The sequence below is a fragment of the Lissotriton vulgaris genome, chromosome 6 (assembly GCF_964263255.1).
Source record: "Lissotriton vulgaris chromosome 6, aLisVul1.2, whole genome shotgun sequence".
Lineage (NCBI taxonomy): Eukaryota > Metazoa > Chordata > Amphibia > Caudata > Salamandridae > Lissotriton > Lissotriton vulgaris.
In genome coordinates, this window is record NC_141694.1 from 1,133,567,096 (window position 1) to 1,133,583,932 (window position 16,837).

Here is a 16,837-nt window from a genome sequence, read left to right on the forward strand (position 1 = left end):
GCACAGGGTCAGACTGATTTGCATATGGCCATGTCTAAACTAGGGTGGCGGAGTGAGCTAAAGAACGGTGATGGATTAAACCCAGATCAGTTGACTGGGGGTGAGTGTTTGTATTGTCAACGCTCCGTCCATCATCACCTTTGGTTTTTATTTGTTCGCCCTAAGTTAGCAGGGTATGCTCAGACGTGAGTCCCTTGCTCACTTTGCCACTGGAGTCAAGCAAGCCCGGCTGAAGACGGCTGTAATGCCAGAAACCGGTCCTGGAAAGCTTGATTCTGGTCCAGGGAAGAAATGGCTTGGCAGTTCGGGCTGGACTGTTATACAAAAGGATATGCGTGACCAGAACTAGTTATTCTTTTCTCCGTGTCAATCCAAAATGTCTCACACCCGGATGGACCGGAGATCAGTCCTCACCTCTCGTGGACCAGGCTCAGGAATTAGGAGGCCCCGCTCTGTCCGTCATTGCCTCTGGCGGATCCTGAGTCAGGGGGAGGTTTGTATAATTTAATCACTATTCTTTTTAGGAAAATCTAATTTTTTTTAATTAACACATGCAGTAGCATTAAAAATTAAAGAACAGAGGCCCTGAAGAAAGCCTAGGGTCTTTCCCTGAAGGCTGAAACATGTTGACCCCTATGCAGTTATTTGTTTAAGACTGTCTTTAGATGCACTGTTCCTGGTTTTTAATTAGGAAGAGTTCAATCTTTATTAAAGTTTCTCTCCTTTTGCCCTCTATCCTATTTTAAACTCACCACTTTAATACACATTTGTTTTGGTTTATTGCACTGCACTTGTTCCCATCACATATCAGTGTCTACCTGGTCTCGGAGTGATTGTGGGTCAGAACCCATCTTCGACCGTGGCTATGGTAGAAACGTCTCAATGATCTAGAGACACACCATCCACGAGGGATGACCAGATGATAATATTGATCAAAACAAGACTTTGATGGGAATCCAATATTTGTTTATCGGTTTCACCCACAATCACTATTGGTTCTGTGTACATTGTTTGAATGCTCAATTTAGTAGCAAGTGTGCTTTGGTATTCGATAGACTTGATAGATATCGTTACCCCTAAATAAGAGGTTCCCCTTTTTCCTCATAGGTAAGACCCCTAGGTTTTCTTTTACTAGAAACTAGCCACTGTTAGCTCCTCCTACTTGTCGACCCTGCATTTTCTGTATGACCTTATATGTACCTAAAACCAGCATTTTCACTTGTACTGCCTTCTTCTGAGCCCCTGTGTGGGTATAAAAGGACCATGCTCCTTCCATTCAGTGTGCTACTTCATGCATTACCGAAGGGTGCTGTGTAAATGTAGTTCCACCTCATGAGGTTTAATAAACTCTGTCTTTTCTATTCCAGTTTCTGTGCCAACTTCTTCCTATTGGTCTGAGGGCTCTGTCAGAGAAGGTGCAAATCCCTTGCACTGGTAGGCCTTGCTGAGGCTCACCACCACAGGGTGATTCGTCAAGAAGGGGCTGAGAAAAAGGGGCGTCTCAAAACACGTTTTCCCATTGTTAGTTTCCATAGTAAACTTAAGACAAAGCTACAGCTTGAACTGCTTAACGGAATTACACCAAATTTGGTACAAAGGTAGGTGTTGGTCCAGAAAGTGAGATTGTTTTTGGTGTAAATCTGTTCAGTAGTTCCTGAGAAATTGGAAAAAGAATGGGTTTGATATCTGCTCTCCAAAGGAAACTTTAGACAAAGCTACAGCCCAAACTGCTTAACGGAATTACACCAAATTTAGCAAAAAGATAGCCCTTCGTTCAGAAAGAACCCTTGTTTTAAATATTGTAAATCCATTCAGTAGTTCCTGAGAAATTAGAAAAAAAGTTTTGATTTCTGTGGCAAAGTAGGGTTTGTGAACCCTCCTGACCATGAGCTTCATTCTAATTGGCTGCCAACACTTCAAACCAGGAAGTGTTGGCAGCCATCTTGTGACTCGGTAGAACAGAGTCACAAGAAAACAGAAAAAAGAGGTAAAAAACAATAAAAGGGGGCAGGGTAGATACAACTCATGGACATCCAGAGGCAAAAAAATGATTTTTTTAATAACTTCGGTGGAAATCAAGATGGGTCATAAATCCTGCTGAAATTATTTAGAAAAATTAAGTCCCCAGGTGTGCCAGGTTCTGGGGCTATGCCAATTATATAGCGGGGGACCGTGGCCCCCCTTGCCCTGGGGACAGCCACCTGCCTGTGGCTGTGAAATAAATGTGTAGGGGTCCCAATCCCCCCTCGCTGCCTCAGGGACCATCACCTCCCCGGGGCGTTCAGAAACAACTGCCGGGGGCACGTGCCCCCTCACAGCCCCGGGGACCGCCACCTTCCCAGGGCTATGAAAATAAATTGGCATTGCAGAGAGGTGTAAAAAGGGGCAAGGCCTTAGAAAACTTCTCTGCAACTCAGCTCTGTGGAGCTTACTGAAGGTACCTGGGGGCTAGTTGGACCCCAGGGACCCTTAGGATTCAAGGGGACTTAATCTCCTAACTTAAATCGCACCACAAGGCACATTTGCATACTTGTCACATCAGGCCCCACCCATTCACTTCACCACTGCGCAAACGGGCTCCTTGACGCGTTGTAAGTTGTAGGATTAAGTCCCCTTGAATCCTGAGGGGCCCTTGGGTCCAACTAGCCCACCAGGGGCCCGATGTAGGTAAACGGGATTTTCCGATTTCAAAATACCGAGGCGGGCCGAATCGGTATTCTGAAATCGGAAAACGAGATGTAGGAAAAAAATACCGACTGAAGACCGATTCGGTCGGCATCGGTAATGAGATTCGGTACGTTCCGATTCAGCTCGGTCCGAATCGGAAATTACCGAATCGGCCAACAACGAATCGGATAATACCGAATCGGCTACCACCGATTCGGATATTTCCGATTCGGCGAATACCGAATCGGTAAAAGCCGATTCGGTAAAAACCGATTCGGCAATCATAGACCCATGGCGAAAAAGCCCATAGGAATGCATTGCATGACCCGATTCGGCTTTTACCGATTCGGATAATACCGAATCGGATTTTACCGAATCGGATTTTACCGAATCGGATTTTACCGATTCGGATTTTACCGAATCGGTAAAACCAGACTCGGCAATAGGCGATTCAGCCAATGAGGTGGCTCCCCCTCCCCCACCCAAACAGGGAGTGGCAACCCTGGCAGGTGCAGCCAATTAAGAAGTTTCTAGAAGTTTCTGGAAAGCCTGCCTGAGCCCAACACACAGTTAGCAGCAGTGGGAGAAGGAGGTTGCAGACTGAGCAGGAGAAAGAGAATATGGCAGATCAGGCAGGAAGCCAGAAGTCCTCCCAAAAGAGGAAGCCCAAATTCACCACCACAGAACTACAGGTGCTGGTTGAGGAGGTGGTGAGGGTGCACCGCCAGCTCTTTGGCAAGCTGTCCCTCAACGTGCCAGACAGCACCAAGAGGCGATTGTGGGCAGACATCGCCCAGAAGGTAAATGCTGCTGGAGTCACCCCCAGGTCCATTGAGGAACTTAAGAAAAGGTTCTATGACCTCCGCAGCCTCACCAAGAGGAAGCTGGCCGACCTCCAAAGGCAGGCAGGACTCACCGGAGGAGGCAAGAACCCGGCGCCACCCCTCACCGAGCTGGAGGAAATTGTCTCCAGCACCATCGAGAGGGAGAGCATTGTAGGGATCGGGACCCTGGACAGCACTGCGATGGCCACAGCTACAGGTAAGAAGCATGCGCATCATGACACACCCTACCAGACACCTCCCCATTATACACAATGCATAGGCAAACACCAGCACTGTACTGTCACCAACATACAAGAGACAAGCATCATGGTACATGTAGTCAGCAGGAGTTAGCCAAATATGTCAGTGCAGAATCACAAGACAGGAAACAGTGTGACACGGTGTAAGGAGATGCAAGGACATGTGGAATGCCATAATTGTACTGACTGTAATACATCGGCACTCAGTTTACAAATGCTTCTTTGTACCTAGGGGCACCATCAGGCGGCACCACTGTGGCAGCAGAGGGAGCTTCGACTTCACATACTGCAGTGGCAGGGCCGAGCACCAGCCAGCCTGGCCAGGAGGAGGAGGAAGAGGATGAGGAAGGAGACACCCCAGGGCTTGGAATGGAGGGAGTCCTGGTGATTGATTTCCAGGCAGTGCACTCCCCAGTACTGCCCAGCTCACCCCCCTTGCAATTTTCCCCATACAACTCCCCAACAAGGCAGACCATTCCGCCGACAACATCTCCTGCCACAACCGTGGCCTTGCCACCCGTCCTACCTGTCCTGGGAGCAGGGGCTCCGGGACCGGCCAGCACCACACCACCACCAGTGGCACCCCAGCCCACTCAGCAGGCCGGAGGCAGCAGTGCCAGACGCCGTGCCACCACCACCACCACCACCACCACTGCTGCACCAGCACGGGAGGGCAGTGTGTTCCTGGGCCTGGAGGGCCAGATGGTCAAGATCCAGCGCCAACAGGCCAGATCCACCATGGCCTGCCAACGCCAGCTCCTGCAGCACAACCTGCAGATGGGGGAGTTGGTGAAGGGGTTCCAGGCTGTTGTGGACAGCAACAAGGAGGTGGCAGCAGGGTTGGGCAGGCTGACCACTGCCATCACCCACTCCTCTGCCAGGCAGGAGGAGCATGAGGTTGCGCGCAGGAGGGATGCCCGGGTGCTCAACCGGGCCATGGCCCGCCTTGCAGCGGCGACTGCACAGCTGTGCCAGCGTAGCGCAAATCAGGAGTCGGTGCAGAGTCAGCATACTGCTGAGCTGACCAGGGGGATGGCCAGGATCACCACGGCCATGGAGGCCATGTTAATTTCAAACGCCGCCTCCAATCCTGCCCTGGACCTGGGTGATGCTGGTGACAGCAGCAGCCGCAGCAGCCCGGCCAGCGCTGCATCAGAGCCAAGGAGGAGCACCAGGCGCTCCGCTGATGCTGCTGGCCATTCGGAGGGGGCCGAGGGACACCCCAGTGGGTCTGGAAAGCGGGCCAAAAAATAGGCTGGCAAGGGGGGATGATCATACCAGAACCCTGGACTTTATTTGTTTTGACAGACTCCATTTTTCTATGCACTTCAGTGATGTAACTGTGGTGCATCACTATTAAAAAGTTTATTTTCCAAGCAACATTTAGCTGTCTTTGCATCTGTACTCAGTCAGAAATAGTTCTCAGTGATCTCCTCACGTCTGTATCTGCCATCACATGGCGTACACACCCCAGCTGGCTGTGTCAGTGGCACAGCTTCGTCGTCGTCATAGTCCTCGTAGTCAGACAACTCCACCTCAGTGCCCTTCTTGACCGCAAGGTTGTGTAACATTGCACATACAGCTATGATCTTGCAGCAGGTGATGGGGGTATACTGCCTTGCACCTCCACTCTTGTGCAGGCATCTGAATCTACTTTTCCAGATGCCAAAGGTCCGTTCAACAACATTCCTTGTGCGTATGTGGGCCCGGTTATACCTCCTTTGGCTGGGTGTGGAGGGGTTGAGGTAGGGGGTGAGTATGAATGAGCGGAGGGCATATGCACTGTCGCCTGGAAGAGAAAGGGGTCACATTAGACACATGCATACATGTATTACACCTACCTACTATGTGTTATGGGGGTCTGATGATGTGGCTCACCTAGGAGGTATCCTTCTCCAAAATCGCCAGCCATCAGCCGTGCATATATGCCGCTCTGTTGGAATATATAGGAGTCATGGGTACTCCCTGGAAATTTTGCTACCAGGTCTGTGATGGTGCACTTGGCATTGCAGATCACCTGCACGTTGATGGTGTGTGTCGCTTTCCGATTGCGGTATATGTATTCGGTGTCCGCTGGTGGGCAAATCGGAATATGCGTGCCATCTATGCAACCGATGACTTGGGGAAAGTGTGCCATCTGGTAGAAGTCCGCTTTGGTTTGTAGCAGTTCTGCGTGGGTTGCAGGGAATGAGATGTATTGGTCCATCCTGTCTATCATGGCGTCAAGGAATATGTGGAAGAACCTTGACAGGCTGCTCTGGCTCACCCCTCCTGCTGCTGCTACTCCACTTTGATAGCTGCCAGACGCTACCAGGTGTAGGCTGCATAGCACCTGGACGTGCGCAGGGATGGCGTGTGCCCTTGGGGTGTGGTGGTCCAAGTATGGCTTAAGGTCCCTGATGAGCTCAAGTATGGTGTCAGAGTCCAGCCTGTATCTCTGTAGGATCTCAGCCTCAGTGAGCATGAACAGGGTTATCCTCTGTCTGTAGACCTGTTCATTTCTTAGCCATTCCCTCAGTCCTTCCTGCTGTAGCCGTAGCCGCCTCGCAATGACATAGAAAGCTGCCATCCTGCAAGTTGCAATGCATTTTGGGACTGTTTATATGGGTTGGAGTTGGTTACCACCTGATTGCAATCCATGGTAAATACCGAGTGAATTCTACCGATTTTGAGCCGATTTCGGTGTTTCTGTGCCTCCCTACATCTCCCCAACTGTCGGAATCGGGGAATTTCCCGATCGGAGATTTATACGAATCGGCATGTTTTCCGAATCGGATCATGTCCGAATCGGTATTTTTTCCGAATCGGTAGTGGGACCGAATCGGTGATTTTCCGATTCGGTGTCGCTAACGAATCGGTAGTGGGACCGAATCGGTGATTTTCCGATTCGGTGTCACTAACGAATCGGTAGTGGGACCGAATCGGTGATTTTCCGATTCGGTGTCACTAACGATTCGGTAGTGGGACCGAATCGGTGATTTTCCGAATCGGTGTCACTAACGATTCGGTACATGGACCGATTCGGTCTTTGTAACCGAATCGGTGTTTTTCCGAATCGTTACATATCCGATTTTCGGTATGTACGTATCGGATTCTTTCCCATTCGGTACACATTCCGAATCGGTTTTCTATCCGATTCGTTCTGTTTTTGCTTCCCTACATCTCGATGGCTGTTTACCGATCGGTAAGGGCCAAAAATCGGTATTTTCGGCCGATACCGATCGGTAAAGCCCTACCTACATCGGGCCCCAGGTACCTCCAGTAAGCGCCACAGAGCTATGTTGCTGAGAGGTGAAAAAAGGGGCATGGCCTTGGACCACCTGTCTGCAAAGCAGCTGAGTGTTGATTACTGGAGGTACCTGGTGGGTCAGTTGGCCCAGGGACCCTCAGGTTTCAAGGGAACTTAATCCCCCAACGTACAACATGCTAGGGGGCACGTTTGCACAGTGGTGCAGGGAGGGTGCGGGACTTGATATAGGAAGTTAGCAGTCCTGCTGTGTGGGACTTACTGGTGGTAAATAAAAGGGATAGTTGGCCCCCAAAGTTGATGTTGGGGCTAACTACACCTCCTGTTTCTCTCAGTAAATCTCACACAGTGGAATTGCCAGGGGGTGTTTTGGAGGTCACGCTCGCCTTTCTCCAGCACTCTAGAAACATGACTCGTATGTTATAGTTAGAAATTAGCATTTAAAAACCTTAGAATTTCACTGAAAAAAAACATGTTTCAGAGATGTTATAGTTAGTTAGACATTTTTAACCATACAAAACCAGAGAAATTCCTCTGTTATAGTTAGTTCAGCTAACTATAACTCACGGCCCTGCAATGCACTGCTGATGACGTCACATATTACATCATTCATGACAATGTCAGTGACATCACTGATGACATCACTGATGACATCTTAACTGACATCACTGAAGACATCCTCCACGTGATAATCTTTTGCACCTCCTCATAGTCTAATATATCCTTTGATACACCCACTATAAAATACAGACTGCCATTTTTAAAATTCCTAGGTGTACACACACATCCACTCATTCACCCATACAACCACTCATACATGCAGTCACTTATCAATACAACACTATCATATGCACTCATATACCTATACATACACTCACACGACACCACCCATCCATGGAGTTACTCATACACCTAGTCAGTCATGCAAATAATCAACCACACTCTTATTTATTCACCTATTCAGTTATACACACATCACCTCACTTATTCACACAGATACTAACGCATGCTTACTCTCTTATATAATCCCTGATACAAGTACACACTCATCTATACAGCCACTCTCACAATCACTGACTCTCATCTATAGTCATTTATATACTACAACTCTCAAATACACTGCCTTTTACGTATGTAGTTACTTGGACATGTACCACTGAGACTTCCATTCTCTCACCAACACATCCATACACAAACTCACTCACCCACACAGCTGTTTCCACATGCACTCTTGAACCCATACACCCAGTGAACCAACCACTCACACATCTATGCACAGAGTCACACACCTCCCAACCACCCACACAAACACTCAGTCTCCCATACAAATACTCAGGCAACCACTCCATAACCCATATAGACACTCATGTAGCTACTGACCAACCCATGCAGCAACTTTCACAACAACAGGCAGACTGATAAAGACATTCACCCAGTTTAGTCACTAAGAAATGCATTTAGTCTAACACATTTAATCACTCACTTATACAGTCAGTCATGCACCTACTAAATCCTCCATCCAGACACTTATACACCCACTCATTCTTCAATACACCTTGGCATATATGTAAAACACATTTGAGATGTCACCAGTGATATCACTGACCATGTCATGAATGATATAATATGTGACATCATTAGCAGTGCATTGCAGGGGCGCGAGTTATAGTTAGCTGAACTAACTATAACATTGGAATTTCTCTAGTTTTGCACTGTGGGGACATGAACCCAGGTCCCCACAAGGTAATGTCTTCTAAATGATATAAAATCACTGTAGGAACATCTGTGTCAATTTTTACAACTTTTGAAAAATGTGCCTTGTGGGGACCTGTGTTTCACCAAGTGTGTTTCATTTTTTGCTCGCTCTGCCCCTGTAGACAGGAGGTGGTACTGCAGCGTTAAACACACTTTGCATTTAAACACACATTGCTCACCAGAAACATTTGCTAGCAGCAGAAACGACAGACATTTAGAAGGGAAAGCAACCTAATCTTGAATTTATCCAAATATTTGTCATGCAATTAACGTTTTGTCTATTTATTCAAATAAAACTTTTTTACATGACGTTATCAAATTTAAACCCTGTGTCTGAAAATTATTAGTGGTTTTATAAACGTTGATAAAAACAATTTGGGTCAGCTTTGAATCCCAGAATATTTCACTATTGCCTTTTGATCATTATCTGCAATTAAAAAAAGATGGTGCACTGCACTACAATAAAATAAAAAATGATCTGATCATTTTTTGTAAATAACCTAAAGGCATCAGTACCTATTGTTACGTTTTAATGCTTGTACCAGTAGTTCTGAAGTCTTTATGCTGCTTTGGCTTTGTTCGCATATCAATATGCACTATTTAATAAATTCTTTTAAATGGTGGCTAGATGAGTGAGTGACTAGCTTTGCAATGTGCTAAGCGCTATGTTCTCACAGACAGGGAACTGAGGCAATGTTATTTGCACAGCATCAGGACATTTATTTTTACCAGGAAAGGCATGTTCTTATAAAATTTGTGAACTTCTTAGAAGATATATTCATATATCTCCATAATATTTATTTTGAGGTATTTAAAGAGCAGAACAATATGCAGTTTGATATCAGTGCATGAAGATTAACTACTTACATTTCAAAATCACTTCCCAATTGCCCATTGCTCTTTAACGTAAGTTGTAGCATATCTTTGCAGTAGTCAGTGCATCTAAATATTTTTCCTTTACGTATGGGCGAATTTTGCGAATTCGCGGGAAAGCGTACTCGCGGTTCGCAAAATTCGTGAACTTTCGTGAGATTAAGGATTTTTTTATTTTTGTGAGTTTTTTTCACTGCGTCTTCGAATTTTTGCGACTTTTGGAAAGCGAGCTGTTCAAATCTCCCGCTGGATGTCAGCTGCGCGTCGCATCTACGTATTGGCTATTGTTTACTCTTGCGATACGTGATCGCGGGCCCTTATGGCGTATTTGGGTTCTCAAAGTCTCGCAGTGCAAGATGGCTGGACTTCATGAAGTACTCATGGTCAAAAAGTCTTGCGCGATCACGCCATGATGTACTTGCGGTCGAAAAGTCTCGCGCGATCACGCAGCAAGATCGAAAATGGTGGAGCGCACACAAACTGGGAGGAAAACAACTAGGCAAACTCAGAATCACAGTAATTCAACGGCGCACGCGCAAGATTGTATTTTTGAAGCGCAACCAAGCAAAAAAATTCACCAACTCGCGAATTTCGTATTTTTTGGCAATTTCGCATGATTTGCGGACCGCAAAATTTCCAAAAATTCGCAAATTCTGCAAGCGGAACGAATTTTCAGCCCATGCTTACTTTCCGTATGACATTTGAGTTAAACAGAACACTTGAATTCCTGCTTTTGCATGTAAATGTTAGCATTGTGAAATGTATGAATTTCTATTGTGGGAACCAATTTGATTGCATGCACTCATACATTAGGTTAATGTATGTTGCTTGGTTAAGTGTGTCACGTTTTGATGGAGATAGGTGCTTTGCCTTATTTACTTAACTTGGCTTAACACTGCTTGTAAATAAGGCACCCTATCACGCTATACTTAGCATGAAAGGGGAGGGCAATTGGCATTGCTGTGGGCGTTCCATCATAACACCCATTGATTTTGACACTGGCCCATATTAACAAGGGTGGCGTAAATATGGGTCAGTGCCAAAATTAAGACCAGGGAAAACCTGGTCTTACCTGCGCGCAACGAGGAAAAATTTTTCATTTCTCCAAATTCTTGCTGTTTCCATGTGTACTGCGTTTTACAGCACACATGGAAACAGTAACACACCAATGATTGCTTATGTGCAGGAAAGGGTCCCTTCCTCCACATAAATCTTTTTTTTTTTAGATGGCGTTTTGCAATTTCTATGTTCTCTGCATTAAGCAGCACACAAAGAAGTTTCAAAATGCCAGTTGAAGATTATTTATGTGCAGGAAGAGACACCTTCCTGCACATAAACAATTTTCCCCTGCAACGCAAACACCCTTGCCCTATGGGCAAGGGTGCCTGCGTTGGTGATAGGCAGCTACATTTAGTGCCCGTGCAAGGGGAAACACAGGTCTGCGCCATATTCTTGTAAATATGCTGCAGCCCTGTGTTTCTAAAGTGACGGAGCGTGTCGTTAGCCTTCTTGGCTTAAAGATACGCTTCACCACTTTTCTTGTAAATATGCCCCGAGTGCTTCATAACATCATATGTCTTTTAATTATTTCCCTCCCATTATGTTGCCACCTCATTTGATGTTATAGTTTCAGCAAAAACAGCTGGACTTTTGACAGCCCTTGTGTAAGAAACACACACATGATAGGAATATTTAAATGTCTCTGTAAAATAAGCCCATAATATATGAACCATAATACTGCCACTTCTATAGTTAATATTGCCTTTTCACATACCACCATAACATAAAGAACATAAAGAAGCACTCTTACAACTTACATATTGCTGTGGGTGTATCTCTTTCTACGTGCTTTAGCAGTTAAGCTGTACATACCAGGGGTCTCACATTTGTCCTTGTCAGTGGACTGACCACACCATGGGGCCTGTGGCCTGTGATGATGGACTGCACACATTATGGGTCCCTGTTAGCTAGTAATAAAAGTTCTAGGTAACCTTCTCTTTCTAGATGTATAAGGAATCTTACTAGACTGTGGGTCACAAGTCTCAGTAAACTTTCCAGGATAAATATTTAGGACTCAGCATTATGTTATTTGCCTCAGTTACATGCCCCCTAGTAGGAGCAACTCAATATTTTTTCCTTTAGAAAAGTAGGCCATTTGCATTGCGAAGCCCCACGCACATGCAAAATAAATTTGAGCCCAAGAGTCTAGTCTACTTCACTCATATGGCTGAGGTTTAGGTTGGAGTGGAGCTTAATTTCAGCCAGTGGTTGTCGATGTGGACCACAGCACTTATTTTTGTGGACCGCCCCTTATTTTTCCTCATTAGACATTTTGTGAGAGCAAAAGAAGGAAGAACACACAAACTGGAAAAAAGCAGCAAGAGAAAGATGGAAAAACCATCACAAAGGGAGAAACCAAAAATTGCAACAGTGAGATAAAGGAGCAGGGAGTGTGTGGCAGCGGATTAAAGAGGTCTGAATTGGATTCAAGACTATGCTGCTTTGGGCTTTGGTACCTGACATATACTAGAGCTGGTGACGGGCTTCTGAGCAGAGCTTTGGGCATCAGCACTCATTATTTTACAAATTTAGCACCGAGTTGGAATGTAATCTGAAAGTTTAATTGAGAACTCATTCAGAAATCTGTAGCCCTGGAAGAAGTCCTCATATTCCATCAAGAAATGATGCAGTCATTGTGGCAATGTAAGTGTGCAAACTTACCACATCAGCATTAGTGGATTTGCAGCACCTAAGGACAATTCACACAAATGTAGCCACACAGAAAACACACTGTAACAATTGATCTACTGCACTATATGTAACTGTGAGCATGCATCCCGGCAGAAAGGGTGTTGCATCACTGAAGGCGTAAAATGTTTTGTCATAGGCATTGAATATGTGTCTGGCCTTAGCTGAGGTTCTGACATGCAGATGTCTGGTTGAACGACACTCTTGTGTTCATACGTCTATCCTTCAAAGGTTTCCAACCATGATATCATGGGGTGGCGATTGCTGACTTGCCACAACACACCGAATCATGCCAATAAAGAACAACCGGTACCTACTACTTTACTCAACATTTGGCAGGCTGTACGATCTGGACCCCTCTTCACTTCACAACTATATACTGACCACCCAACCTAAGTGCTGTTGAAAAGTGTTTGAGCTTGATATATTTTTGACAAACTAGGGCTTTTACCAAGAAATTTCCCTCATGATGCACCTCAGTACCAGAGTTGTTACATGTTCTTACTTGTGACCTTCTTTCAGGGCACAAGTCCTAAAAATAGACGTGGGGAGACGCTGACGTCACAACAGGAAGTGACATCACGAAAGGTGGCTTGCACCATCAGACTCATTGCCACCCCTCGCTCACCCTTTAGATGCAATTGCATCAGAGAAGCCAGCGCATGAGCAGCGTTCTGAATGAGCTCCGATCTCGCCCAAGAGAGGCCAAAGAGTGAATGTGTGGCTCCAGTTATTGAGCTCCCGGTAAAATAGGTGGGGGACGCTGTCCACCCGCATGGTACCCCGACTCGAGCCCTGCCTTCTTTGTTCCCTATTGCCGGGAGCTTGTCACCTGGGCCACCCTTGTTTGTCCAGGGAAAAGTGCAAGTGTCAAAGATTTTCCACCTGTAGCTGTCAACCAATGAAACACATTTAATTCACTAATCCGTTGCAGCCACATCTAGAATTCTGCTTATAGTCAAGCCCGATTGACAAAGTAAGAGATGGCATTGTTTATCAGAGACGCCACTGAATGACTTGATCTCTTTTTTCTCCTACTATGTCTGGCAAAGCACACCTGCTTGAACAGACTTTCAACTGTCTGTGAAATACATCAATTGATCTTTCTTGAGATTGACATTTTTTCTCAGCTTGAACCTTTCAAATTCTTTGTTAGCCTGAGCGCTACAACGAGCCATAAACTAGAGGTAAGTGATGCCCATCCTAGCTTAGATGGAGGTCCTTAGGGACTCTCAACCACAAAATGAACCAAGCTTTTGTGTGGCTTCAATCCACAACACATGCATTAATATTATGTGCCAAGAATTAAATACAAAGCATGAACCTTTGCTCTAAAAGCAGAGAGATGCCCATCTATGGCTGAATTGCACAACGTGATACCAGAAATTCTACAACCAATCCCAGCTACCCAGCGTTACCAAATTGTGTCATACTGGGCAAATATGTTATTTCACTGTGCCTTCTTTTACTTAATTATTGCATACGAGAGAATTTTAAAATATGGGTGCTCAGGATCATTGCTGTAACAAAAACATCTTGTTTAATATAAAGATTACAATGTTCTTGCAATTATAATAAGAATGTAGGCCATATATAGCGTGCAGATGACTACTGTTCAGATCTGAAGCTACCGAAGTCATCTGCGGCGTTCCTCAAGGCTCCTCGCTCAGTCCAACCCTCTTCAACGTCTACATGAGCCCCCTCGCAGACATCGCACGCCAGCACAACCTCAACATCATCTCCTACGCCGACGACACCCAGCTGATCCTCTCCCTCACCAACGACCCCGCCACCGCCAGAGCCAAAATTACCGAAGGGATGAAAGAGGTAGCTGAATGGATGAAGAACAGTCGCCTGAAACTGAACTCGGACAAGACGGAAGTCCTCATCCTGGGCTCCTCACCCTCCGCCTGGGATGACTCCTGGTGGCCCCCCGCCCTAGGCAGCGCACCGAAACCAACAGACCACGCACGCAACCTAGGCTTCATCCTGGACTCCTCCCTCTCCATGACCAGACAAGTCAATGCCGTCTCCTCGTCGTGCTTCAACATCCTGCGCATGCTACGTAAGATCTTCCGGTGGATCCTCACCGAGACCAGGAAGACGGTCACCCAGGCCCTCGTCACCAGCCATCTGGACTACGGCAACTCCCTCAACGCAGGAACCACCGCCAAACTCCAGAAGAGACTTCAGCGGATCCAGAACGCCTCAGCACGACTCATCCTGGACATCCCCCGTCGCAGCCACATCTCCGAACACCTGAGAGACCTGCACTGGCTCCCGGTCAACAAGAGAATCACCTTCCGTCTCCTCACCCACGCTCACAAAGCCCTACACAACCAAGGACCAGGATACCTCAACAGCCGCCTCAACTTCTACGCTCCCAAACGCCAGCTTCGATCGACCGGCCACGCCCTTGCCGCCGTCCCCCGCATCCGAAGAGCCACCACAGGGGGACGGTCCTTCTCCTACCTCGCCGCCAAGACATGGAACTCCCTCCCGACCCACCTCCGCCTGACCCAGGACCACCTCGCCTTCAGGAAGCAGCTCAAAACCTGGCTGTTCGAGCAGTAGCGGATCCCCATCCCCGAGCACCTTGAGACCCTCTGGGTGAGTAGTGCGCTATATAAATGCTTTGATTGATTGATTGATTGACTACTGACTTCCGTTTCAGTACACTAATGGCATTTTCGTCTGGGTACTGAGGGCATGAACTTTTATAAACTTAGGTTGAAACAACATCTCTTTTGAAAAAAAAAATGCCTCTCAGTGCAGTGATGTAATCCTATGAACTGAGGGTGGAATCATTCCACGTTTCTGTTTTTAAAATTTTAAGATATTGTATCCTATTTTTACATGATGCATATTAGGGTCAGACTGGGGCAGAAAATAGGCCTGGGCACGAAAATAAGCATCATCCAATTAGCGAATCAGAAAGCTAAAAACATAGTGTCTCAGGTTGTCAAATTGGGACAGTTTTGACCTTGTAAAGACATGCTGTATAAGAGCTCTGCAAGGTATGGAAGAGGGCAGGTTTGAGCTTGCAGTAGGCAATGCTTGTTTTAATCCCAGAGAAATCAAGGAAAAGCCGCACACTGGTCAAAAAAGCGGGCCACACACTGCCTTGTCAGACCATCCCATCGAGCACTAATTGAAGCAACTCTCCACAGTAAATATATGATTGCAGGTGGAGGAAGCGATCCTTTGAAATGAAACAAATAAGCTTTGCAGAATAATCACCCAAAACTTTTTGACAGAATTTTGTCGACTTGCAAGCGCAGGAAAAAAGCCATAGCCGCTGCAGGGACAACTCTTACAAAGTCATACTTAAGTTTTAAAAAAACGACTTTAAAAATTACCAAACTGTGTTCGATTATATTTGAACATAATGTAAAATTTTGTTTAGAGTGCACTGGCTCTTTTGATTCTTGTTAAAGAATCGGAAAGGCTCAGCCTCCTCCTTTATCAAAGAGAAGGAAAGAGCGGGGGTCAGGGCGTTCCCTTGGTCACCGGCCTGCTGCACAACAATGCGCTCCTGAACTAGCAGCCCTGAAACACCTTTAACCGCCTAATTTATGAGCCCCTTGCGCCGCCGGTGCGTCACTTTTAACATGGGAAAAAGTGACGCACCGGCGGCGCAAGTCCTTCATAAATAAGGCCCAAGGACCGGCGCAGACTGGGGGGATGGGCAGTGCTACAGCAGAATACACACAGTTGTATCATGATGACAGAGAACCGGCAAACAGCAAAGCCTGTGACTGGCTTGAAACTTGCACGGCAGCCAGAATGAGAAGGAAAACTGAAAACTATGTAACATTTTCAAAAGCGCCATGAAGCATTATTGTAAGTGACCTGCATATTGTCAAGAAAATGATGACAAGTTCCAGGACGTCTTAGTGATTTAATGGGAGCAGCGCACGCTGTACAAAGAACAGAAAGTGTTCACCTTTCGGAGCAAAGTTGAAACCCTTTAAATATATGTTTTTGGCTTCTACATTGTACGTCTTGATGAGCATTTCGTAATCATTTCTGTCACAGCCTTTGGGTATTTTGATATATAAGTGAGGAGGGCTTCATTTCTTAAAATGATCAATCTACCAATGACGTCTCTATTTTTAAAATCATTGACATTGTATTTTTAAGAATGTTTCCTGCTTCTGCATCTAACATATAGATGCCTGTCTGTAAATGGTCTTTTTACTGCATTTCCTTCATAGTTAATGCAATTTTTTTTAGTACAGCGCTCCCACGTCTTTGAGGCCTGGTCCGTGCTATATACAAAGCCGTGTATATTTTTTCAAAAATGAATTGTTTATCAGCTTCTTGAAACATCCATTATTATTCCAGATAAACTGACTTACTAGCTTAAAAGATGGGCAATCACCCTGGTTTATGAGCAGAGTTTATGGATGACAGGAGTATAACTATGAAAAGGAAGCCCTAAAAGCACACATAGGGCTGGA